The sequence below is a fragment of the Phalangium opilio genome, unplaced genomic scaffold (genome assembly GCF_054372755.1).
Source record: "Phalangium opilio isolate 3A_F unplaced genomic scaffold, DU_Popi_V2 ptg000061l_1, whole genome shotgun sequence".
Taxonomy (NCBI): domain Eukaryota; kingdom Metazoa; phylum Arthropoda; class Arachnida; order Opiliones; family Phalangiidae; genus Phalangium; species Phalangium opilio.
This window is the reverse complement of record NW_028324178.1, coordinates 2,565,412-2,591,711: the sequence shown is the minus strand read 5'-3', so window position 1 is coordinate 2,591,711 and position 26,300 is coordinate 2,565,412. Positions and strand designations below refer to the sequence as shown.

The 26,300-nt window shown below is 35.6% G+C and overlaps 2 long non-coding RNA genes across 4 annotated transcripts in view; both read left to right on the top strand.

Annotated features, from left to right (window-relative positions):
- LOC149663569 (uncharacterized) overlaps positions 1-26,300 on the top strand; it is a 588,523-nt gene that overhangs the window by 170,788 nt on the left and 391,435 nt on the right. The gene's annotated exons all lie outside the window — the stretch shown is intronic.
- On the top strand, positions 3,448-4,337 carry LOC149663577 (uncharacterized). Of its 3 annotated transcripts, XR_016368428.1 has the most exons (5): positions 3,448-3,529; positions 3,640-3,692; positions 3,778-3,869; positions 3,993-4,211; positions 4,279-4,337. It is a non-coding gene; the product is annotated as an uncharacterized LOC149663577 (long non-coding RNA). The 3 variants fall into 3 exon arrangements; XR_016368427.1 differs by having other exon boundaries at positions 3,454-3,692; XR_016368429.1 differs by having other exon boundaries at positions 3,454-3,692; positions 3,775-3,869.

Sequence of the window (26,300 nt, the reverse complement as noted above, 5' to 3'; positions counted from 1 at the left end):
TTCGAGATGTGGCCAGCTGTGTAAAGAGAGTTTTCTCCGATAGTTCTAGCATTTCTTCAAATTTTGCGTCCATATTTTCCTTTCTTGGCCTTTTCTTGGGCAATTCCAAGGTGTTTGTTTCGACAGTCCTTTTAATTTGATTCTCTTCTTCCGTAATTCTTTCTTTAACTTTTGATTTTGAGATGGTAGACAGAGCGAAATTGTCTTCTTCGGAACTATTTTGACTTTATCAGCCAATTAAATATATGTGGTAAACAAAACTGACAAGTAACCATATGATCTCACCAGTATGTATTATCCATGGAATTAAATAAAATTGTGGCCATTTTATCTTGAACGTCCTCGTCTAGAGTGCTATCAGCTGATATATTCAGCTGGTTGATTGGGTGGTAGCTTCTTCGTCAATGTTAGTAAAGGTTCTAAAATAATCAGTTGTATGGTGCTTATTAAACCACACCTTTGAGAAAATCATAATTAAATAGTGTACTCTCTGGGTTCCATGGTTGTTTTGAGAAATCCATCGAGGATTTTGAAAAGCTCCCACTTTGAGTCGAGAATGTCGTCAGACCCAGCTCCACTTTTTTTCTTTATATCAATGGTCTTTTTTTCTTTGCGATAGCGATCTCTAATCGCCTTCCAAGTATTATAAGCTTCAACACCTGTAAAGAATATTATCATAATTACAAATATCATACAATTGTTTTTAGGTATTTACTTGTTATCTTGAAAAGGGCCCTGATGGCCGTCCAGCGATCCTCTTTCATGTTTGTGTCCTTGTAACTCTTATGGCTTAAATCGAATAAATATGGGTATCTTTTCACCTCTTCTATAAATATCTCCTTATTAATAACCAATTTCTTTTTGGGTTGAGGTTTTTTCGCGCTTGATTTTGGTGGCAATTCGGATCCTATGGTGGTTTCTTCCAAATATTGCGCCTACTAAGTCCTAACTCCTATAAAAAAATGGCGACGCACACACACTGACTATTTTCCCGATTTTATGTCATCAGTGACGTTTTCGAAAACGCGTTTTCATTGGCTAAGATCAAGGCGTTACGCCGTACACGACCGAAAAAATAGAACCGCGATTCTGTCCGACGAAACCGAAGTTCCGTCGGGGTCGACGCCAAATATTTTACGCCGAGCCCTAAACGCCGAGTTTCCGTCGTGTTTTCTGCCGAGTGGGAATCCAGCTTTAAGGGCCCCAATTGCTTGTCGGCACGCTGGGCCGCAATGAGTTCCTCATTGTCAAATTTAACTAAGAGCTGAGGGGTATCTTTAGCACTTAAAGCAGAGATATGACCAACTTCTATGGATTCAGGTATTCTAGACAAAGTATCTGCTACTACGTTGGAGGTACCGGGGACGTGATTAATGGTAAAATCAAAGGCTTGAAGCCTAGCGTTCCATCTGGCAAACTTGCCAGTAGGATCCGGTGCCTTGTGTAGCCATTTTATGGCGCTATTATCGGTATAAAGTTCAAAATGGGTCCCTTCAACGTAAGGGCGAAAAGTTTCTACAGCAAATAATACTCCTAGGGCTTCTCGTTCAACGGCGGAATAATTTCTTTCGCCGGCATTCAGGGACGTGCTAGCATATTGGATGACTCGTCTTTTACCGTCAATATTTTGGCTTAAAACTGCCCCAAGACCCACCTGACTGGCATCGGTGTGAGTTATAAATCCGTAATTATAGTCGGGGGTACATAGAATTGGTGCGGACCCTATTTTATCCTTGAGAATGTTAAATGCTACTTCCTGAGAAGTAGTCCACTGCCATTTAGTGTCTTTCTTTAAGAGTAGGTTTAAGGGGCTGGCCACCTTTGAAAAATTTTCAACAAATCGCCGGTAATATGATGCCATACCTAAGAATCTCCTCAATTGTTTAATGTTTTTAGGGCTGGAAAATCTCTAGTTGTAGCCGTTTTATCAGGGTTTACCTTAATACCGGATTCTGATACGACATGCCCTAAGATTTTACATTCATTTTGGCAAAATTGGGTTTTAGAAGCTTTGATTGTAAGGCCAGATTTCCTGAGTCTATTAAAAACCTCCGCCAAGGTTTGTATGTGACTATCGAAATCTCGAGAAGCTATAATAAGGTCATCTAGATATGCGCATACGCCTTTATATGACAAATCTAAAAATAGGGAGTTAACCATTCGCTGAAACGTGGCGGGCGCGTTAGTCATTCCAAACATAAGAACTTTGGGTCGAAAGAGCCCACGGTGCGTTACAAAGGCGGCCATATCTCGATGCGGCTCATGAAGGGGTACTTGCCAGTAGCCCGCTCGCATATCTAAGGTGGTTATGTATTTGGGCTTTTGAATTGACTCCTAGATATCATCGATACGCGGTAGGGGATATACATCGCGCCGTGTAACAGCATTCAATTTGCGGTAATCTATACATAATCGGAATCCACCATCCTTCTTAGGAATGATGATGATAGGGCTGGCCCATGGGCTATTGCCGGGTTCGATAATATCCTGGCTAATCATTTCGTCTATAGCTTCGTAAAAGACCTCGTTTAGGTATGGAAACGCGGTAAAGTGGTACGGAAATAGGCCTAGTATTAATTAAATCAATATAATGTTCGACAGTAGTTATTCGACCCGGTTCCTTAGAAAAAATTATTTTATATTCCTCCACTAATCCTTCCAAAATTTTCATTTGCTCGCTAGGCAAGGAGGCGGTTTCCAAGGCCTGACTAATCCCTTCTTCGTCTATGACATCCCTCGCGTCATAATAAGTATTGTGATTATTCCGCAGCTCATTAGCCGTGGCTAGTCTACATATGTTACCATGGGTTGAATCGTGGAGCCCTTTAAAATAACAATTAAAATTCTAGGAGAGCGGTAGCTCTCTTAGATAAGACCTCATACTGCTCTTAATATATAATGAAGGTTTTTTGTTTGGATGTAGTTTTTTTGTATTGTATTAATAGTTTTGAAAAAAATCCACTGAACTAAAATTCGGACCCTTAATATGTGGTTAAAAGTTCAAAGAGATCCCTCCATTAGTTTTTTTTATAGAAAATAAAGTTGCTAAGGGTGGGTGGTTTTCATTTCCATAAAAAAATTCAGTCATTTTGACAAAAAAAGGGAAATTTTCCCATAGGAATAACATGGGAAATGTTTGCTGTGATGGCCAAAGCTACTCGACCATTTTTTTGAAGACTATTTATTCGATAGGTCTGAAAATGGTTTTAAATGAATGGTTGAACATTAAACTGGTGCCTTTCGAAGTTTTATTGAAAATATTAATATTAAGTATTACTTTTTGTACTTTTAAGCACATACTTAAACTTGCGACCTTTTATTCTGTTGGACTTACGTGTTTTAATCATGGCTAAAATCATAGAGAAACGTACTGTTGGACTTACGCTGTTTTACCGCTAATAGAGCGACTGAGCGAAAATTTTTGTTTACACAATGCGTGTGGCACATTGGCTATGTCGAGCTTAAGGCGAATTTTTTAACTTTTCACATAAAAGAAGGGGTTAATTCGTCCTCATTTTATTTTAATTTCGTAAGTTAAACCTTATTATAATTTAATACAAAAGAATTTAAATTTAGGATTTAGCCGATAATTTTTAAATTCACTGATTTCACTAAGCCTCGGTCAAAATTTAAATACAGCTGATTGTATGTAGAGACTAGAGACCAATTGGCCGTGTAGCGTACGTTTTAAGGTGTTTCACCTGGTTCCATCGGCCAACGATAGCCGCTAATTAGGTAATTTGTTTAAATTAAATCAATTTTTGTTGTTTAAAGTAGATTAATGCAAAAGACGCACAAGGGTTCGTTCCCTGGTTTTTGACTGTTGCCACCAGCCAACAGTTACCGCTACGAAGATACGTTTTTTACTGGTAAAATAAATGATAGATTCAATCACACTATCACTAAACCCTGTCACCAATTCATCCAATATTTTTAAATGACGCTTTTCCAATAATTCTTATAGGTTAACAATTTAAATTTTAATTATTTAGTGCTTATTCTAACATAACCTCAAAACAGTAAACAATGGCCATTTTTCCAACGATAACTGTGCAGATTATATTTGGTGCCACCGATAACCACTATGTAGATAATTTTATTGGTTTAAATTAATGGTAATATAATTGAATAATTAAATCACACGATCACTAAACCCTGTCAACAAACCAACCAATGTTTTTTATCCCGGCTCTTGCAATCATTTTTATTAGGTAACAGTTGCGTTTTTAATTACTATTTATAACCGCTATTTAGAATAAACCTTTTTGTTTAAATTAGATACATTTTTGATGTTTAAAGTAGATTAATTCAAACTACGCAGAAGGGTTCATTCCCTGGTTTCTAGACAAGGGTTACCGTTACGAAGATACGTTTTTTGCTGGCAAAATAAATGATAGATTCAATCACACTATCACTAATTCCTTTCACCAAATCAACATTTTTAATTCAGCCTCTTCCAAGCGCGAAATTACAAATTAAGGCTATGTACAGTGTGTTAATTAATTAATATAAATTTTGGATAAATATGTAACACACTATCATTATTAAATTTCTAAAGAGAGGAAAAAAGGTTGAAATTAATTTTCTTTAAATTTTAAAAGCAAATTTGGCTCAAAAAAAAACCCAGCGCCAGAAGCCTGTCTTATAAAATGTTCACAAGATGATTCGTTCAAGAATGTCTAGAATTAAGTCGCATAGAAGTAATGAATATTTCACCTAAGTCAGCTGACTTGGCCAGGCAGGGCATAGCCCACTCGATCCATGCTCACGGACGCTGCTCTGCCCTTTGCATCTTGCGTCGTGTTACGCGTGATCGAGTGGGCTATGGGCAGGGTAAACAAGTACGGGGCTGCCAGGCTGTCTCTTACACAACAATGATGGCCATTATCCTTTATGAGAAATGCTTCCTTGTCCAGTGGGGGAAGTAAGGCGGTGGCACAGGGCAAATGACCAGTTTAAAAATTAAACCACTGGACCACTAAGAAAATTCAAGGGTAACCAGAGTCCAGACATTAACTCAAAAAGTATAATTGTCCAATCCCTAAGTTTAGCAGACGACGTGACCTGGTCAATTATTATTAAATAGAGAGCTTTCAGATGGGATTGTAGTACGTCACACCCTCCCAAGTCTTACCGCTGTTCTGGTAGCCATATTGGGTGGTCTCAGCTTCATTCCTGCTTTAAACCCACCCATATGGCAGCGTAAATGATGTCACGAGGCTCATCTCCTTCTCCAACTGAAAGCTCTCTATAGCGCGAGCAGCTTGCGTCCATGAGCGCGAATCGAGTGGGCTATGCTGTCAGGCCGAAACTTTGTCTCAGTTAGACTGCTACAACGAAAACCGAAAACCAGTAACATTAGTCCAAGCCATCATCTGAAAGACTCAAAACGATGACTCTGACTCTTCTGAATTTGGAATATCAGTAGAAATGATTCTAGATAATTCTCAGAGTTATTTTAAATATTTTAATACTCAAGCCAGGGGATAAAGAAAGGCCAAAATAATTTTAGTATGAACATTTGATGTTTTCAGTGATAAATTAATCTCATTGGTGATAACTGATTAACTGGTACAGTCGCCGCAATTAAAAACTTTCTCTCTCGCGACGTCTTGTTTCAATCATAAGCCGCAAATTATTCATCTGATACAATGGGTATAAAAAACGTATCTTATATTGTTGTTTCAATAAATTTTTTACTAAGCGTTTTTTTTTGCACTCTCCACTTTCCATTTCCAACTGCTAAATAGGGGGTTTTGAATGATTGGGATGATTTTAAAGAGAAGGTGAACAGTTGAGCATATTTCGTCCGAATTACCGAATGACATTCCAGTAAAGGGAGAGTGATGTTAATTGTAATTTTCTGAATACACGTCCCCCCCGGAATCAATGCCTCGAGCCATATTCTTATAGATAGAGATACCCTTTAATGTTGCACAAAGATATAATCAACAATTGTGGAATGAAACTTAAAATCTTCCTCCGGTGAAGATATGGCCACGGGTGCGACATTCTGTTCCACTATGGTTCGCAAATGCCAGGGGGTGGAGAAAGATTTCTATCTAGATTAGTGGGCGATTCTTGATGTCAGATTCAACATAAGTCTGCACGAACGTTTGGTTGAAAACGGCGCATTTCGGAGAGAACCATCTAGAAATTCAATGGCCAACCAATTCCCTCAATATGTCACCCATTGAAAACCGCTTGATGGAGGAAATAAAGGTTCACTGAAAAGGAGAATACCCACATTCAAAGTATAGCATGGGTCACAAAGTGGTGCCTACATTTGAGAAAGTGGTTGTGTTCATTGTCTTCAACTAATTGGGATTCGCCATAATCAAGATGACGAACTTTTCTCAAGACAATCAATGGAATCTGCTGAGCTGCACGAAGTATTAAATCCTTGAAGGTTAAGTAAGGACGCAATTAATGCAGAGTGTGTATATATTTTATTGAGAAAAACCCAACCAACATAACAAGTTAAATAAAGAATAAAGACACTTTGCTAATTACTATCCAACATTTATTCTTAATTATGAACATGGTTAGGATAAATACATTTATACGTTTTCATTTTCAATTTCATTATGCGATTAATATTTGATCATTTTCCCGTTGGCGTTTACAACCTGTTGCATTCTCTGCGGCATTGATGAAAACAGATTGCTTATGTAATCGGGCCGCTCGCCAACCTCTTCCCATGCGGCCTGGATGATGGTGAATAGTTCGTCCTTATCATTGGGAATTATATTGTTCTGGGATACAATCCTTTTCATAATCGCCCAGACGTTTTCGATTGGAGATAAGTCGGGTGAATTTCTTGGCCAGTTCATTACATCTATTTCCGGATGATTCTCATTCAAATACGCCATGGTTGCACGTGACTTGTGTATACTCGAATTATCTTGTTGAAATATAAATTTACCGTCCGGAAAATGATTGTCTACGACATGAGGAAAAAAGGTATGTTCCAATACATCAATATATTTATCGGAATTAAGGTTCCCTTCTATTCGCGCTAAGGTGCCAATTCCATGTTTTGAAATATAACCCCACACTGGCACAGAAAACCGTCCGCTCTTCTGGATTGAATGAATGTTAGCCGCATCATATCGGGTCCCTTTCTCTCTCCACACTCTTACGTGATGGTCCGTAGATGAACAAAATGTTGATTCGTCGCTGATGACAACTTCATTCCATTCGTTCCTCCAGTGAAGGTGAGCGCGCGCAAATGCTAGGCGTTCTTGTTCGTGCTCTGGTTTGAAATATTGCTTCTCCGCGGCGATACGACTGTGTAGCCCAGCGTCACGTAATCGGTTTCTAATCGATGTTTCCGACGCTTCCAACTCCATGATGGATTTTACAGATCGAACAGTAACCAGCCTCATGTAACGCAACGAGCCTATTGCGTTCTTCCTGTGATAATCTTGGCATACTGACTGGTGAGAGAGTGAGACAAACTGAGTAAAAAATATATTCTAACATATATTTTAAAAATGCCACGAAAAAACCCAATTTGGGTTTTTTCGTGGCATTTTTAAAATAAAACAAATATATCACTCTCTCACCAGTCAGTATGCCAAGATTATCACAGGAAAAACGCAATAGGCTCGTTGCGTTACATGAGGCTGGTCAGGGGGTTCCTTTTATTGCGCAGCAACTGGGCTGTTCAAAGCCAACCGTGAGTTCATGGCTAGCCGCTTATGGTGAAAATGGGCGATTGACAGACAAACCAAGACCGGGAACTCCACGCGTTACCACTGCAGAAGAAGACGACGTTATTGCTGCTCTTGTTGTGAATAATCCTACCACCACTGTTCGCTCTGTAAAATCCATCATGGAATTGGAAGCGTCGGAAACAACGATTAGAAACCGATTACGTGACGTTGGGCTACACAGTCGTATCGCCGCGGAGAAGCCATATCTCAAACCAGAGCACGAACAAGAACGCCTAGCATTTGCGCGCGCTCACCTTCACTGGAAGAACGAATGGAATGAAGTTGTCATCAGCGACGAATCAACATTTTGTTCATCTACGGACCATCACGTAAGAGTGTGGAGAGAGAAAGGGACCCGATATGATGCGGCTAACATTCATTCAATCCAGAAGAGCGGACGGTTTTCTGTGCCAGTGTGGGGTTATATTTCAAAACATGGAATTGGCACCTTAGCGCGAATAGAAGGGAACCTTAATTCCGATTAATATATTGATGTATTCGAACATACCTTTTTTCCTCATGTCGTAGACAATCATTTTCCGGACGGTAAATTTATATTTCAACAAGATAATTCGAGTATACATAAGTCACGTGCAACCATGGCGTATTTGAATGAGTATCATCCGGAAATAGATCTAATGAACTGGCCAAGAAATTCACCCGACTTATCTCCAATCGAAAACGTCTGGGCGATTATGAAAAGGATTGTATCCCAGAACAATATAATTCCCAATGATAAGGACGAACTATTCACCATCATCCAGGCCGCATGGGAAGAGGTTGGCGAGTGGCCCGATTACATAAGCAATCTGTTTTCATTAATGCCACAGAGAATGCAACAGGTTGTAAACGCCAACGGGAAAATGATCAAATATTAATCGCATAATGAAATTGAAAATGAAAACGTATAAATGTATTTATCCTAACCATGTTCATAATTAAGAATAAATGTTGGATAGTAATTAGCAAAGTGTCTTTATTCTTTATTTAACTTGTTATGTTGGTTGGGTTTTTCTCAATAAAATATATACACACTCTGCATTAATTGCGTCCTTACTTAACCTTCAAGGATTTAATACTTCGTGCAGCTCAGCAGATTTCATTGATTGTCAAAAAGACCATAATTTGCCATCGGATACACTGCTAAGACTAGTGTAACTTTAGTATAATACTAATTTCGCATTGTAAATAAAGGGTTTCTTGAGAAAGGTTCGTCATCTTGATTATGGCGAATCCCAATTAGTTGAAGACAATGAACACAACCACTTTCTCAAATGTAGGCACCACTTTGTGACCCATGCTATACTTTGAATGTGGGTATTCTCCTTTTCAGTGAACCTTTATTTCCTCCATCAAGCGGTTTTCAATGGGTGACATATTGAGGGAATTGGTTGGCCATTGAATTTCTAGATGGTTCTCTCCGAAATGCGCCGTTTTCAACCAAACGTTCGTGCAGACTTATGTTGAATCTGACATCAAGAATCGCCCACTAATCTAGATAGAAATCTTTCTCCACCCCCTGGCATTTGCGAACCATAGTGGAACAGAATGTCGCACCCGTGGCCATATCTTCACCGGAGGAAGATTTTAAGTTTCATTCCACAATTGTTGATTATATCTTTGTGCAACATTAAAGGGTATCTCTATCCATAAGAATATGGCTCAAGGCATTGATTCCGGGGGGACGTGTATTCAGAAAATTACAATTAACATCACTCTCCCTTTACTGGAATGTCATTCGGTAATTCGGACGAGCTATGCTCAACTGTTCACCTTCTCTTTAAAATCATCCCAATCATTCAAAACCCCCTATTTAGCAGTTGGAAATGGAAAGTGGAGAGTGCAAAAAAAAAACGCTTAGTAAAAAATTTATTGAAACAACAATATAAGATACGTTTTTTATACCCATTGTATCAGATCAATAATTTGCGGCTTATGATTGAAACAAGACGTCGCGAGAGAGAAAGTTTTTAATTGCGGCGACTGTACCTAAAAGCATTAGTCACTAACTAGCAATATTAGGTCCCTTATGCTTACGCTCCCCTATATTTATGTTTGTGCTTAGTGCAGATTTTAAAAATGCAACAGTTACTTAACAATCTTAATTAAAATGAAGACTGAAGGAACAGATATTGATAAAAAAATGTCTTCGTGGACAAAGACTAGAAAAAGTAAATGATAAGAGAACAAAATGGAATGACCGAAGTAACAGATATTAAATTTTTTCAGTTTAAAGACATGATTATAAAACATCAATTATTTAAAAAAAATACTTATCTTCGTTTTTTCACCAAAATTACATTTGCCCAAAAATTTTGAATCATGAATTTTCCATTCTTTTCAAAATGGTTCGTGTCAAATCTTTACTATATAACAGATACATGCGACATCGTTTATATTTAAAGCTAGATTTCCAGTGTAGGCCATGATAGAAACAGTTCCTCGTTAGTGATATTTAAATGGATGCAGCTTTTAATTTGAACTACAATACGTTTTAATACTGGAAACTAAGCCCAATAGTGAAATAAATACACAGCCCACCATTTGTCGGTGTCCATTTACGTGTTTCGTGTTATACGTTAGCTCATAAATAGCAAGTCGAAGTCATACCAAACTAATTTAATCACAACTTTTAAAACAGTTCTCACGCACTCAATAATATACCAAACGTTTTTTTGTTCATAATATCTTTTATCCAAATTTTAATGATTGATTTATAAAACATTTTAAATCGTCGACCCAAAAAATGGGACCCAATCGAATCGTGGTCGTATAAATACTGGCGCAAAACCAACCCTAAAGTGACGTTTAAAATGCCAATCATGATGAAAGATAAAATTTCTAACTTCGGTAGCATTTAGTCGTTTTAAACAACGTTTTCTCTTAAGTTCGAAAAGAGGAACCTTTAAAAATAAACCATATCCATACTCGGATATTTATTCTAATCCTTTTCATTCGAAAACTGTTAATACCAAAAAGGATATATAGAATGAATAACCTGTCTTTCGTAAACAATGCAAATGTAATTTTGGTGAAAAAAACGAAGATAAGTATTTTTTTTTAAATAATTGATGTTTTATAATCATGTCTTTAAACAGAAAAAATTTAATATCTGTTACTTCGGTCATTCCATTTTGTTCTCTTAACATTTACTTTTTCTAGTCTTTGTCCACGAAGACATTTTTTATTAATGAAATAAGATACCCTAGATATAAACCAGAATTGACCTTGTTTCGTGTCCTCCTAAAAGAAGTGTTAACGGTTCAGAGTGTGCCGAAAGTTAAATACACACTTAAGTGATAGATATTAGGTCCTATTTAGAATTAAGAGGATACACAGGGAAATGTTAAACGATTAAACCTTTACAAATGATCTTCGCAATATCCCGCCAATTTGAACTACGTATTTTCGGTTTTTCTCACTGGCTGGTGGACCTGTGTTTAGATTAGAAAGTAAATTCGTCTCGGCTCGGAGAGGTATATTTTGGTTTTCCCAACTTGTATATTCTTTTTAAGAATAAAAACAAGAGGATAAAAAAGGTCTGTCCTCTCGTTACTTTTTAAGCTTTTATCATGATTACTCTATACAACAGTAACAAGGAGTAGAAACCCATTAGTTGAAGCAGTATTTTTTTCCGAAACAATCTCGCTTATGTTTATCCTCTCTAGACTTCGCTAAAAACGTATTACTCCTACGTAAAATATTAATAGACAGGCAAGGATTCATACCATTAAAGAACGAGCGCAGTATTATCCATATTTTCATTTCATATACAGAGAAAAGAAATTATTATGTTTCTGAGAGGAGCTTCCCATTTTGGTTGTTGTTTTGAAAAATATATCCAATGCACGGGCCTTGATAGATATAGGAGGCAATGAATGAAATATATCATAATGCACGGGCCTTGATAGATATAGGAGGCAATGAATGAAATATATCACAATGCACGGGCCTTGGTAGATATAGGAGGCGATGATAATCTCTCTCTTTGCACGAGAGGTTTATCTTTAATATTTAAATAAATATAATTATTTTTAATTATTTTAATCTTCAATAATTAACATTAATAATAGTTAAATCGTTTAAAATAAAGTTATACCTATTATCATCTCAAACTTTGCTAATATTGACGTTTAAAGTGAAGGGTACCCCTCTTGCCCGCTTTCTTCAAATTTTGGGGTATATATACGATTCGTTTCCATTACAATAGCAAGGAAAAAGCGCAATAGCGAAAACCTTTGGTGGCGATCCCACCTAAGGGAGGCTAGACGTTTCTCGTAACCCTAGCTGATCGCCGCGTGTATCCTAAAACCAATCGATGATAATGGAGTCGAAGCCAATGATACAGATTGGTGTCTATGTGGAGTAGACGGAAGACCAGTGGATGGTCGTATTTAGGAGCCAGTATGTACAGACTGGTGTCCAAGTGGTGATGGACGAAGACCAGAAGATCGTGGTGATTAGAAGCCAGTATGTACAGACTGGTGTCCATGTGAGATGGACGAAGACCAAACATGGTGGTGTGAGAACTCAAGTATAGAGTAGCCAACGGAGAGAAATATAATTTTCTAAATTTCTGTGACCTGTCAAAGCGGTCCGGAAATTGGGAACACGTTTGCTCCGATACGCAAACTGCGAACGCGGTCACGTGGGTGTAACAACGGACAGACACACAGACAGACAGACTTACACACACAGACACGGCCGTTACAGAACCTCTCCTGGACTACGTCACACGGAGAGGTAAAAAGGCTATTGCGATGCCTAGAAAACCCATGTGTTTCAGTGTGAAATCATATTTAAAACAAATGAATGAATGAAGCTTTGCCTTACAATTGACAATCTTTTCTTCGAATTTTTCGAACACTTCCACATCTTGAAAAATCCTAAAATAATAGTTACGAGTAACAAGTTCATTTACAATGCGTGGTCCCAAATGCTGGAGACCCTGTAAAATGTTTGGTGCTTGGTTTTTATTTTTGCACGCGACATCATAGATGGCGTTTGCAAAAATATTACTCTATACGGAAATTTTTTGGAGGAGTAAGCCACTCTGTAATATATAGTCTTTCTGAAGGTGTATGATGGAAAGCGTATTACACAGTATAACGCGGAAATACAGTCGAGATTACTTTTTACAGTTTTATTTCAATTTTAGAACGTATTGTAGGCTAATCGCCCGAATTTACGGCATTAAAACCTCTAAAAAGCTAATACCGGGGGAATACGCTAGTGTCTGACCTCTCCAGCCAACGTGCGGTGCTCGCGACGTGCGGGTTTGATGGCGTTTGCCTAGGTGCCCCGCAAAGTTATAAGCATTTGTTATATCATAAGTTTATCATGCCACTAAGTACACAAATATGGGCTACAACCGGGCATCTTACGCAGGCTACTGTGACGTCAGAACTCGTATAGCGCTAAGATCCGAGAGAGAAAATTTCGAAATTTCCGTCGCGGTGCAGCCACCAAGCGGTCGAGGCGATTACTAAATGGGTCACATGAAAAAAAATCATCCTATGAAATAAAGGAGATTTTTACGTTTCGTATAGGCAGGCATTGGGGGGGAACGAATTTTACTTAAGCAACCCCAAATCCCCCCTCTCTCTCTTTCTCTCTCGTGAGATAGAGGCGGCTTCAGTCCTGAAACATTCTAAAAGAGATAAAAGAAACGCTAGGCTAGGCAGTACAATTTTGTATTGAAGTTGAGGTGATAAATGATGCGGAGAGAGCATAGGGTTTCATTAAAGGGAGCCAGACAAACACTATTGCCATAGGAGGAGCAGCCATTTCTCTATTTAGAGGCATGATAAACTTATGGTAATATAAAGGTTTTGTTTCATTTCGTATCTAAGGAAGAATAAGACAAAATATTCTTACAAACTTAAATTCTAGCGAATTATTTCCTTCAAGCATCTTGCGTCAAAAATGCATTTTAGACGTTAGCTTATATTTTTAATTTTTTTGGAATATTTTTCAAGCCTCTGAAAAGTGGCGCCGCACACATGTAAAACATTTACAGAATGTAGAAATCACTTTCTGATATTTTACAGTTTCAACTCTAACATCTTTCCGTTTATTTTACTTCGTGTAAAATGGCTCTGTAATGGTTGTAACTATTTACTTTTTAAAATGAGAAAGTGTGTTGTATGAATCCTTATTTACAGAAGTATAATGAGGTTCTACTTTATAGGGGTTGCTTGGTCCGCTCTGCTTTGTCCAATGAAGCGCTAGATAAGACTATCATTATAATAATAGTAGTAATCTAAGCTTTGTCTATGAAGCGATTTTCACACTAAGCCTGTGGCTTGTTTACAGGTGGGTCCCTTTACATATTATATATACAAGTTGCATAAACCAGCTTAAAACATAGGAGAGAGATTTTTTTAGTCTCATTTCACCCTTTCTCTCCAATTACCATCACTTTTCATGCCTAAAATATATTTCAAATTAAGAGCTCTAAACGATCTAATAAACAAATTTTTTTGTTACAATTAGCTAGATGTTTTATTTCCCTTTTTTAAATATTTGAATTGAATTGAATTTAATGTTGTTTTATTGTGCATATGAAAAGCCCCCTAGGCGACTCACGAGAATATACACAGTTACATAGGAAAATTTTACAAAAATTCAATCAAGCAGGCAAGTATGAAAATGTGTTTAACAATAATTTGATATTAAATAAGGTTATTTTTTTCTTTTTTCTTAGTTATATTGAATTAAAATATATTTTTTGAGGTCGTTTAGAGTTATGATGAATAGATCAAAATCCTCCGAATATAAATTACAAGTATCTCGCATTCTAATAATTGAATTAATGCTAGAACGAGGGTTCTAGAAAGTTACTTTACGGCGTAACCCTTTAGGAACTTGAAAGTTGAGTTGGCAAAGAAGACTCGGGATTCGTAATGTTGTTAATAAGTTTACAGTCAAATTTCACTTCATTGAATTTTAAGAAATTGATAGGTCAAGAATTTTTAAAAGAAAATGGTAGTCACATTTAGCTCTAAGTATAAAGAATGTGTGGAAAAATTCAATAAATTTACGCTGCTCAAGTTCCAACTTATCCAGAAGGTACTTACTGCACCCACCCCAGGCAACCCAACCAAACAGGACGTGCGACCGTACGAGGCTAAGATAGAATCAGTAATTTTTATAGTTCTCATATTTATACCATCAAGTAGCCAACTTCAGATTCATATTGTTTCGCTCGTTAAATTTAAATAGTTCATTGCATCATGACTGATATCAGGAGTTCATAATAACCCCTGAAGGGAGGTTATTATGAACTCTTGCTGATATTAACACTAAAGTTGGACAAGGAGAAAAAAACCTAAATTGAGAGCACGAAAATCAGAATCATTGTATTTCGTCGGGTCAGATTTATTGATTTTGGTTAAAGGTGAAAATAAATTTTAGGCTTGTCTTTGAAATTTCAAATGTATTTCATTTTTTTTTATTATTTAGAAAAAAAAAATAATTTCTGGCTAATATTAGCAAAGAACATAGAGCAAACTCTAAAATTTTTTTAATAAGATCACTGAGAGTTTGTAATTTGAAATATGTTTTAGGAATTAAAGATAAAAGGTGAAATGATCCGAAAAAAAATTAAATTTTTTCTCCCATATTATATACTGGTAAGTAGCCTATATAATGATAGTCATAGCCAGCAGTTCATTGGATAAAGTATCCACTATCACGTAGAAACTCATTATATTTCTGTAAATAAAGGTTTCATACAACACACTTTCTCATTTTAAAAAGTCAAATAGTTTACAATCATTACAGAGCAATTTTACACGAGAGTACAAAAAGGTTATCAAAAATGTAAAATAGAGAGAAAGATGTTAGAATAAAAACTGTAAAATATCAGAAAGTGCTCTCTACATTCGGTAAATGTTTCGCAAGAGTACAGCCACACCAATCGGATCCCCGAAAAAATAAATTAAATATTAAACCAGTTTTTAAAATCCTTTTCATCTCGTGTCTCACTCTGAAGTTCAATTCTTACATAAACGCAAGATGCTTGAAGGAAATAATTCACTAGAATTTAAGTTAGGAACAATAAATGTAAGTAAGAATATTTTGTATTATTCTTCCTTAGAAACGAGATGAAATAAAAGTTTAATATTGCAAATCCATATAAGTTTAAAAAACACGGCACCAATCATTTTACAGGATCTGCAGTATTTGGGACCACTCATCGTAAATGGCCTTATTACATATAACGATTATTTCAGGGTTTTTCACACGGCTTACATCCTGTGTAATATTCGGAATGTAACGTGAGTAAATTAATACAGCAATATCAGTTAAAACACATTGCATGTTATTATTCACCAATTCAATATTTGTTCCACCTTTTACGTTAGATTAAATTTTGTACCATTTCTAAACATCACGGAAACACTTTGGAAGGTCTACGGCTATCAATATAAAATTGTGTATCACACCCTTTCCTTCGCAACGCAGCTGAAGGTTCGGTATTCGAAATTTTAATGATGATTCCAGTAGAACTCTTTGTGCTAAAACATTTATTCACCAACATAGTAAAAAGACTTTAAACGGAGCCTCCGAAATGATCTAGGCCCGTGCCTATCGCGATGCGAGAATATTTTTCAACTAATTTAGTTCGCCATGTTTTCTCGCTTGGTGGTGCTTTTACTACCGTAAAATGAAACAAATTCAGCCTCGTGACCTTGTCGACTGCTGCAATATTAGGGCAAGACATAGAGCGGTGAAGCCGAGGTCGCGGATAGTAAGAAAACGTTTTAGAAAACTTCCGAAGACCTCTATTAAACAATCACGCCAAAGAAGTTAAGGATAGAAAGCTAAGGTTAAAAAATTAAAGGTTATGAAGGGGTAAAAAATTCCTCTTGTGGTATAATAAAACTGTGAATTAGCAACTTCTTGAAGTTTTTACACAATTTAACCAAAAGATTCAAAAAAACGTAAATAGCCACTAAAACAATTACTTTAATTTAAGACTGGAACCTTTCTCTTTCATAAAATTTTTATAATTGGCCCCTAAAAAATCAACTATAATTTATGGAAGACCCCGGTAGCGCCATCTAGTACACATATTGGGTGACAATATTTCCTCTATAATAACAATTATCTAAGCTTTGTCTATGAAGAGATTTCCACATTAAGCTTTTGGCTTGTTTGCAGGTGGGTCCCTTTACAATTCATAGAGCCCCCTGTGCCAAAGCTAACCTACAGCGCCCAATACTAACTATTACCGTTAACCTCTGCAATTTTTGATGGAAATCAGAAACCGTGTTAGACCGCGGAGAAAAACTCCTTTTAACAAGAGGGGAGAGAAATTGCAAACTCTACGCAGAAGGATTTGTTCCCAGATTTTCACCTGGTGCCACAGTCCGGGATCGAACCTGGGATCCTCTTGCTACGAGGCTAAAGCGCTTATTCGCTACGCCACCCCACTCTGATATCGACACGCACGGGCCTAGATCATTTCGCCGGCTACGTTTTAGTTAACCATTGGTTTATTTAAGAAAAAATTAAATTTAGGATAAAACTTAAATAAAAATCCAAACACATTATCTATTTCAGATATGCCCATTTTCGAGCCACAAATAACATTTTCTGAAATCAGAGCTTAATGATTGCAAATGTCTAAATAGTCCACCTCCTTTTTTACAGGTTATTGACATGTCATTAGAAAGTTATTCATTACAACCTGAAGATGTTTTTCGTTATCACGTTTCTCCGACCATGATGATGGGTGATAACTGATAACCGCATTGCAACATACGTCAACCCAGAAAAGGAACACGACACCCGTTTATCTATCAATGGTTTGGATGCGCACACGTGGTGTCTCATCGCAACGGCTATGGTTCTTCTGTCTATGGTCTCATCTTTGAATACATTTTTGCGCTCAAAAATATTAGCGAGAAGCACCAGAATTGAAAAAGGTAAAAGCTGAACTTTAATTTGATTGATAAGCCAGGTATTGTTACAAGCAAAGTCAATTTGCATTAAATACAATGATTTCCAGGATGGATTTCTGCTTTAAAGACCAACTGCAACCAATATATTTGGCAGTACTTATCGGATTTCTTAGGAAATAGTTCCGAAAATTTGAAATCACCGAAGCTCTTGCTGTGCGGATGGCTACTTGGGTGCACTGTGTTGAGCAGATGCTTTTCGGGTGCTTTGAAATCAGATTTTCTCATATCAAGTGAAAAATATATAGACACAATTGACGATATTTGTCAGCAGAAAAACGTTACTTTAATAATGCCGGAAAATGCTGTTATGCATTTGTCTCTTCAGGTAACAATCTTCTTATTGATATAAATTTTAAAATATCATCAGAGTTATTACTCAATATAAACAGCCCTAATGTGGCATCTGGGCATTAAGGCTCCAAAAAATTAATCTCCCCTTATTGAACATTGTGAAATATGTACTAAATGTATGGAAATTTTATTTTATACAGAAAAACTTGTCATTTAGCGCCAAACTTGAAAAAAGGATGAAGGAAAATGGATTGGTTTTGAGGGCTACTATTTTGACTCACGTAGTTAGAGTCCTTTTTCTTCGCGCTATCTCTGCACTTTTTGTAGACAAGGAATATATTATGTCAGACTTGCCCCTAATTGTTCAACCCGAAATGATCAAATCCAATAGAAAAATTTACATTGGAAAAGAATCGTACGAACCAAAATACTATTATTTTCTCATAAACAAACAACTGCCTCGTGACATTCTTGAAAACATCAACTATTTGTAAGTACCGCAAATGGTGTTGTTGTTATATGAATAGATGTTTTACAAGTTCTGAGATGTTTTGTGTGGGTTTCAATGACTAAAGGAAAGTCTTTTAGCATTAGTCCTTTCAATTATTGGAAAAGAAAGGTTGATTTTTTTTGTTAATTTAATTACGAGATCAAAGCAAAATTTTTAAACAGGAACATTATTTACACAATTTGACAACCTTTAAGGAAAGTCATTTCCGTATTTGAGAACAATTCTGATTGCAGAGCCGAGCCCAGACAATTAATTAAATCTTAAGAGTTTTGCTTTTTTGAGGAACGAGATAGGCGTAATTGACACAATAAAGATTTGTTTTTATAGAAACAATATTAAAAGCTCGAAAATGGTTATTTCGGAAGTTACGATCAGTTTCATATTAGGAAATTATGTGTTTAAAACAACATTAAAATGGATGTATTTCGATTCGTGTTTTTATACTACTTAACTGAGAAAGAAACTCAATAGTTATAAGTTATTTTCAGATGTCCTGCTCCACATTTATTAAGTCAAATATTGTTCTTTCAATGTTTTATTTAGAACGCTAATGTTTTTGGAGACTCGTCAAAGAACGCCAGGACAAAATAAGCGTGCCTTTAGACACCGAGAATTATTTTGGAAGGAAGGCAATCAAATTCAAGACGCGATTTCGTTGTCTCTTGGGTTTCTTGCTCCCATTTTTACCATATACTTCTACGAAATTGCAGTCGCCACTGCTGTCGCCATTTGTGAGATTTTATCCATATTAAAGAATGCCTTGCATTGATTAGACACTTCATAAATGATAACAATTCTATTGTTCATTTTGATGATAGATTAATGGCTTAATCAAAAATGAATGAATACGGAATTTACTGCGCAGAAAATAAGCTTGCATAAACTTACATAATATAGGGTTTTCCTGATACTAATAACTCTGCCATAAATTAGGGTCAAACCATTTAGTAATAATTGTGATAAAATAATATTTTAGTACATAGTTTTAAATGTTTAATATTTTAAAAACTATTTAATCAGCTAATTCAATATAATATTTTGAGAAATAATGCAGTGACTACATTCTTAAGTTTTGAAAAATTATTAATTAAAATCCGGAACAACAAGAAACATTTGCAGAAGTTCTTAATGGTGCTGCCATACATTCCTAACTTCTAATGGTCAAATAATAGCTGAAATAAAAAGTTCATGAAATTACACTTAAGAAAAAAACCGATATTACCTTTTGTGAAATATAGTGACATAACAGCAAATGAATAATTGAAACTTTGCAGTTTCGAATAAACGATATGGCTTCGGAGATGGCTTACAATCTGATTTATCCTGGTGTATTATGTAACCAGATTATTTACTTTACTTTTGGGTATAACTTCTTTATAAAAGTTTAACCATAAAACTCGGTGCCCTACCTGAAAGTTTCCTCTAATCGAGGTTACAGAACGAATTGTGTCATGCATATAATGTGAATAGACTTTCACATCACTTTTAATAATTACTTTCATGTTAAGGTTAAATTGACTAACTTGATTTTAGTTTTTCAACTCGAATATGTTCTGAAACTAATCGCTCATCTTTATTTTACCTTTGACCGTACGATTCTAAAAAATTAATGACTGGAATGTGTACTTTCGTGAAAGTTTTATTAAGCCTCGTATTTTACTGTTTGGCATATGAAGCTTATTTAAACATATTAATAGTATCCTCTTCATTTATGTATGTTTCGAGTTTACTTTGCTATTGGTTAAAATCGTGGAACGCCGAACTCAAGCATAAAATATAATGATGATTTATAATCCGAAAAGTTATATCTAAAACACTACGATCGAGGAGCAGATCACTTCGTGTTATGGTACACGTACGTTAATTTTTAGAGAAAAATGATTATATCAAGATAATCATATTAAACATTTAAATACGGTTTAATCAATCATAACAAGTAGTAAATAATATAATCAAGATCCTTACAATTCAGCAGAAAACCCTTGCTGCTCTCGGCTCATAATTGTACAAATAATAATGTTATGGAAGACGTTACCAACCAATAAAGCTGCTTGACTCGATCGGAATACTAATACTTGGACACATTTTAGTGCTATGACTGAAGGCATTTTGAAAGCGATTTCATATTGCATTATATAAACAATTCATTGTTAATCAATAGATTTAGTTGAAGTGCTTTTAACTCGGTGAACCATTTTTATTAACACAAGTTTCAAGCACTTATCGTGTTAGTTTTGTGATCTGACTGACATTTTCTAATTAAAAAGAGATTTCTTAAGGAACATTTTGTATTTAAGATCAACTGGCATATGTATGAGTGGAATATTGGAACGGGTTTCGGAAATACTTTGATCAGTGAATGACTGGATAAAAGTGATCGATATATTCAAAATAACCGAGGTATAAAAAAAATTGTGATTTGAAGTATTTACTTAGTATCTAAACGTTTCATACCAAAATTATCCCGAAATGTTGTATATTTAATGAACATATTTAATTGCGATATTATCAACATTGAAGCAGTCTATTAAGAATACAGAAACTTTACCAGATTTGTTAAACATAGAAGTGAGCTGCCCCTAAGATCCAAGTTAATATTGTATATAGCTGATTCTGTGTTGTAATGAGTTTCATGTTTGAGCACCGTAACTCGAGAGTTTCCTCTTTCATATCATTAGGAGTTTCCAGGTTAATTATTTGAACTCCTCAAATGCAGAGTTTATCTTGATATCATGGATCATTACCTTGTAACGCAATATATTCTTGTTTCACTAAACACAGAAACTTAGGCACGGAGAAAAATACAGCTCTTCGAATGATACATTTCACTACCAGATGTTGTCGACGTGAAAAGCGAATAGTTTCAGTTCAATATGTTAAATTCTACTAACAATTTTATCTTCAAGTTTAGCCTGGGTTTTGTGAGTTTTTAAATGCAAAAATTAAAAGTAAGTAAGCGCGTAAAATTGCAAGGTTAATTTTTTTAGGAGAAGAATCTCGGGAAAAATCATTTGGAGGAATTTTTGAGCGGGAAATACTCGTTTTCGAGTGTGAGATTTTATTGGTTGCTACAGTTCGTAATACTTAACCTAAAAAACGTGACGTAAGAGAGACTTGATGCCGAGTAGTGCAAGTGAAATTTTCAATACGTCTTTTAATTATAGAGTCCAACATGTTGGTCTTGAAAACGTAGTACATATGTTGAATGTTTTGAAACCTAACGCTCATTTTAAGGAGGAAATTAGCTTGTGCGCCGCTGGCATTATTTTGGGGGTAAGTTCTGGCACTGTTCAGGTTATTTTATTACCAGTAAAGACAGAAGACAGAACTATACGCAATAACATTATATTTAAATTGCATGCTTAAAGTATTCTCCTAAATCGAGATGATTCTCTTGTCTCATTTTGCCAGTGCTAATCTTGAAAAACCATGTAATTACGATATTAAAGTGGTGGTTTTTTTTGCCCCACAAAGACTTGTGGGTGTGATAGTTGACATAATCACTTTTTAAGTTTAATTTTGGAATATTAAAAATTGCAGAAAATTAAAAATATGTTTAATTAGTAATATAGAATCCGAAGTTGCCCTTCAGCCTGTCGGAACAATTTTACTAGTTTTCGAGCCTCTTTAAAAAAAGACAGAAAATCGTAACTATAAAAGTCATAAAGATCGTCTATAAGACGACAGGAAGTTTCCTCCATTTATCCGAAAACGCGTGTATAGATTGGACCTTAAGCATCTTTGAGAAAATAAATACGTTCCACTTGATGAAATTTTTTTAGCATCGAAAACGGATAGGAAGAGCAGATTTTACAACCAAACTTTTACCTTAATCTAAATTTTAGTTTTTCCACGCTGGATACCATTTCAACCACATAACGGATTTAACGTTAAATACTTATCATATCTCTCCACCGATTCAAGCGGACACCCGGATTATCTTGACAACCGTGGATTCTCGCTCGAGATCTCACTCGACGGAACAACTATCCCTTGCTGGATTTGAAAATGATGTTTGGGCCATATTCATAGCGGTTTTGTTAGTTCTATCCCTCGTTCTCTTCATCGGTTGGAAAAGTGACACATTTGGACGAATTCACAGAAGCACTTGTGCAAATCTATTCGAGAGGCTATGGTTCCTCATCTCTGATTTTCTTCAAAATGGTGATTTATAACGCATTAGAAATGAAACAAAGGAAATAAGTAACATATGCAAGTCATTATCTTTTAGTACCCATGTGGGCCTATTTAGTATGGGACATCTCTTCCCCCTTCTTATACTTCAGAGCTTCCAAGGGATCGTGCGCGAAAAAACCACGAGAAGCTTTTTTTTTCATAGTTCGCTAAGAGAAATACATGTACTTAAACCTTTACTGATAAATTCTCAAATAGGTGAAGGCTTGACATCAAGACGTGTTAGTACACGGCTCGCTTTAGGCGGATGGTTCCTCGCATCTAGCGTCTTGACGAAATCATATTCAGGAAATCTAAAAGGAGAGTTACTCGTTTCCAAACGGGACACGATCGACAGTATAGAAGATCTCTTCGAGAAGAAAGATACAATTCCCTACATTTATTTTTTGAACGGGATTCAACCGGAACTAGAGGTAACATTATATCGAAGGCAAATAGAAACGAGTGAGACGCTGGGAAGTCTCTCTTGGCTTAACGTGGTGCCTGTGACGTATTTCAAATAGTTTATACCGACCCGCCGATGCCTTGTTTAGAATGTTGTTTAATGTTTGATAGTTCGACCTGCCTTGGGGACACATAAAATTAATTGTAGGTTTCTGGATAAAAGCTCTAAAGGTGCTGCGCATATGCTATTTTAGAGATTTTTAGGCTGAGTTTGTTCTATTAATATGATTTTGAAACATAAACTTGCTACTTCAAGCTAAGTTTTAAGACGTTTGAACTATAACAAATATTTTAAACATATTTCTCTTGCTTAGCGACCCGGTAGCTCTCCGCCATACTACAAACTATTGAAAGAAATTATGGACGACAGAGGAGTGTATTTCAAAAGTACAGAAGAAATGGTTATGTGCATAGCGCAAGAGAAAAAATGTGTTTTGTTTGAGGGAATACACAACTATCATAACCGAATACAATACTTAGAACCGGTTTTGAAAAAGCTGAAAAGATGGGTCTATATATCGAAAGAACAATATTTTCCACGTTATCTTTACATGTTTTTCAGCAAGGGTCTGCCGGCTGAAATTCGACAGCAAATTGACTATTTGTGAGTTGACAAAACAAAGTGTAATATACATGTTTATTCCTAAAATATTTCAGGGTGGTAAGATTCGTCGAAACTGATCAATATGGCTTGTTGTTCAATCATAACAACATGATTTACAAGAACTTTATGTTACTCGAATCGCCAGTCGAAACTGCTGAAGAACTGAAGATGGTCTACTTATTTCCGGCGTTCAAAATCTTGATGTATGGATTCGGGGTGTCCGCATTATCAATGTTTATCGAGATTCTTTTATTTAATTTATTACCAAGTCCTTGAAGAAAGAGTCACCATTAATATGATATTTTATGAAATTACATTCTTGGTATTGGGTATTGCTAAACTTAGATTTTAATTTGTGTTGTTCTCACCTTTTACGGTCTTTGTGAAATTATTAAATTATCATTAATTTCATTTTTACTTAACACGCAAATAATTAGTTACATTTTTAAAAGGATGTCGTTTGTTTGGCATCTATAGTGTCTAGAACTGTTAGGACTTTGGATAAATAACTAGGAATAATGTCGCTTTCTCCTGGCAAATAATTATCTTATGTAATGTTACAGGCTAAGAGTTTAAAGGGTTTGCAAATCCTAGAAAATCTGGAAAGTCAGGGATTTTAAAAATGGGTGTTAATTTTCAAATAATTGTTAAACTATTAAGAAAGTCAGGGAAAAATGCAATAATTTCATAAAACATTGTAATTTTCCTATAGTTGTACGTACTATTGAATAAAGTTCACGTTTCAAGTCATTTTTAAACACAACATCTATATTTTCTAAAATTAAAAATGGGAAAATTGGCAAGTGATAAAAAGACTAGTTAGTCAGGGAAAGCCTATAAAAGTCAAGGAATATTATAATGTAATGTATGTGGCTGCTCTATCATATTTATTTAGATTAAATGCATTATTTAAAAATAAACTCATTTCAATTCAATTCAATAAATCACAAAAGTTTATTTAAAAGAGGCACTGTTCAGAATGGAGATACATTGAAATGTCTCAATTACCACAACGTAAAATATGCTGAACATCTGATGCATTCTGAAACACACTTTCCTTTGATATGCAAATCAGACTTTTCTGATGAAATGCGCGAAAATACGTATTTAAAGGAACAAAAATTCCTTCGTTCTCGTTGTTTAAAATTATTTTATTCCTGATATTGAAACTAACGCCTGATTAAAGGGATATATAACGAGACCATAAGAAAATAATATATAGCTCCCTTTAAGTATGAAACTCTCCATTTAAGCCATGTAAACAGCATTTTCTTCCATTGAAGTTTGTAAAAAGTTTCTAATGCCACCTATTAAGAGTTTTTGGCGTTATTTCGAACACTTACGCATCTTCTCGAAGTTGTTGCTCGTCATCGATATGATATTCCTAAATGTTGTATATTTAATGAAAATATTTAATTGCGATATTATCAAAATTAAAGCATTCTGTTAAGAATATAGAGACTGTACCAGATTTGTTAAACATAGAAGTGAGCAGCCCCTAAGATCCAAGATAATATTGTATATAGCTGATTCGGAGTTGTAATGGGTTTCATGTTTGAGCACCGTAACTCGAGAGTTTCCTCTTTCATATCATTAGGAGTTTCCAGGTTAATTATTTGAACTCCTCCCATGCAGAGTTTATCTTGATATCATGGATCATTACATTGGAACTCAATATATTCTTGTTTCGCCAAACACAGAAACTTAGGCACGGAAAAAAATACAGCTCATCGAATGATACATTTCACTACGAGATGTTCTCGACGTTAAAAGCTACTAGTTTCAGTTCAATATGTTAAATTCGACTAACAATTTTATCTTCAAGTTTAGCCTGGGATTTGTGAGTTTTTAAATACAAAAAATTTAAAGTAAATTAACGCGTAAAATTGCAATGTTAATATTTTTAGGAGAAGAATCTCGGGAAAAATCATTTGGATGAATTTTTGAGCGGGAAATATTCGTTTTCGAGTGTGAGATATTTATTGGTTGCTCCAGTTCGTAATACTTAACCTAAAAAACGTGGCGTAAGATAGGCTTGATGACGAGTAGTACAAGTGAAATTTTTAATACGCCTTTTAGTTATAGAGTCGAACATGTTGGTCTTGAAAAAGTATTACAATTATTGAATGTTTTGAAACCGAACGCTCATTTTAAGGAGGAAATTAGCTTGTGCGCCGCTGGCATTATTTTGGGGGTAAGTTCTGGCACTGTTCAGGTTATTTTATTACCAGTAAAGACAGAAGACAGAACTATACGCAATAACATTATATTTAAATTGCATGCTTAAAGTATTCTTCTAAATCGAGATGATTCTCTTGTCTCATTTTGCTAGTGCTAATCTTGAAAAACCATGTAATTACGATATTAAAGTGGTGGTTTTTTTTTTGCCCACAAAGACTTGTGGGGGTGATAGTTGGCTTAATAACTTTTTAAGTTTAATATTGGAATACTATAAAATGCAGAAAATGAAAAATAATTTTAACTAGTAATAAAGGCATCCGACGTTGCCCTTCAGTCTGTCGGAAAAATTTCATTAGTTATCGAGCTTTTTTAAAAACTGACGGCAA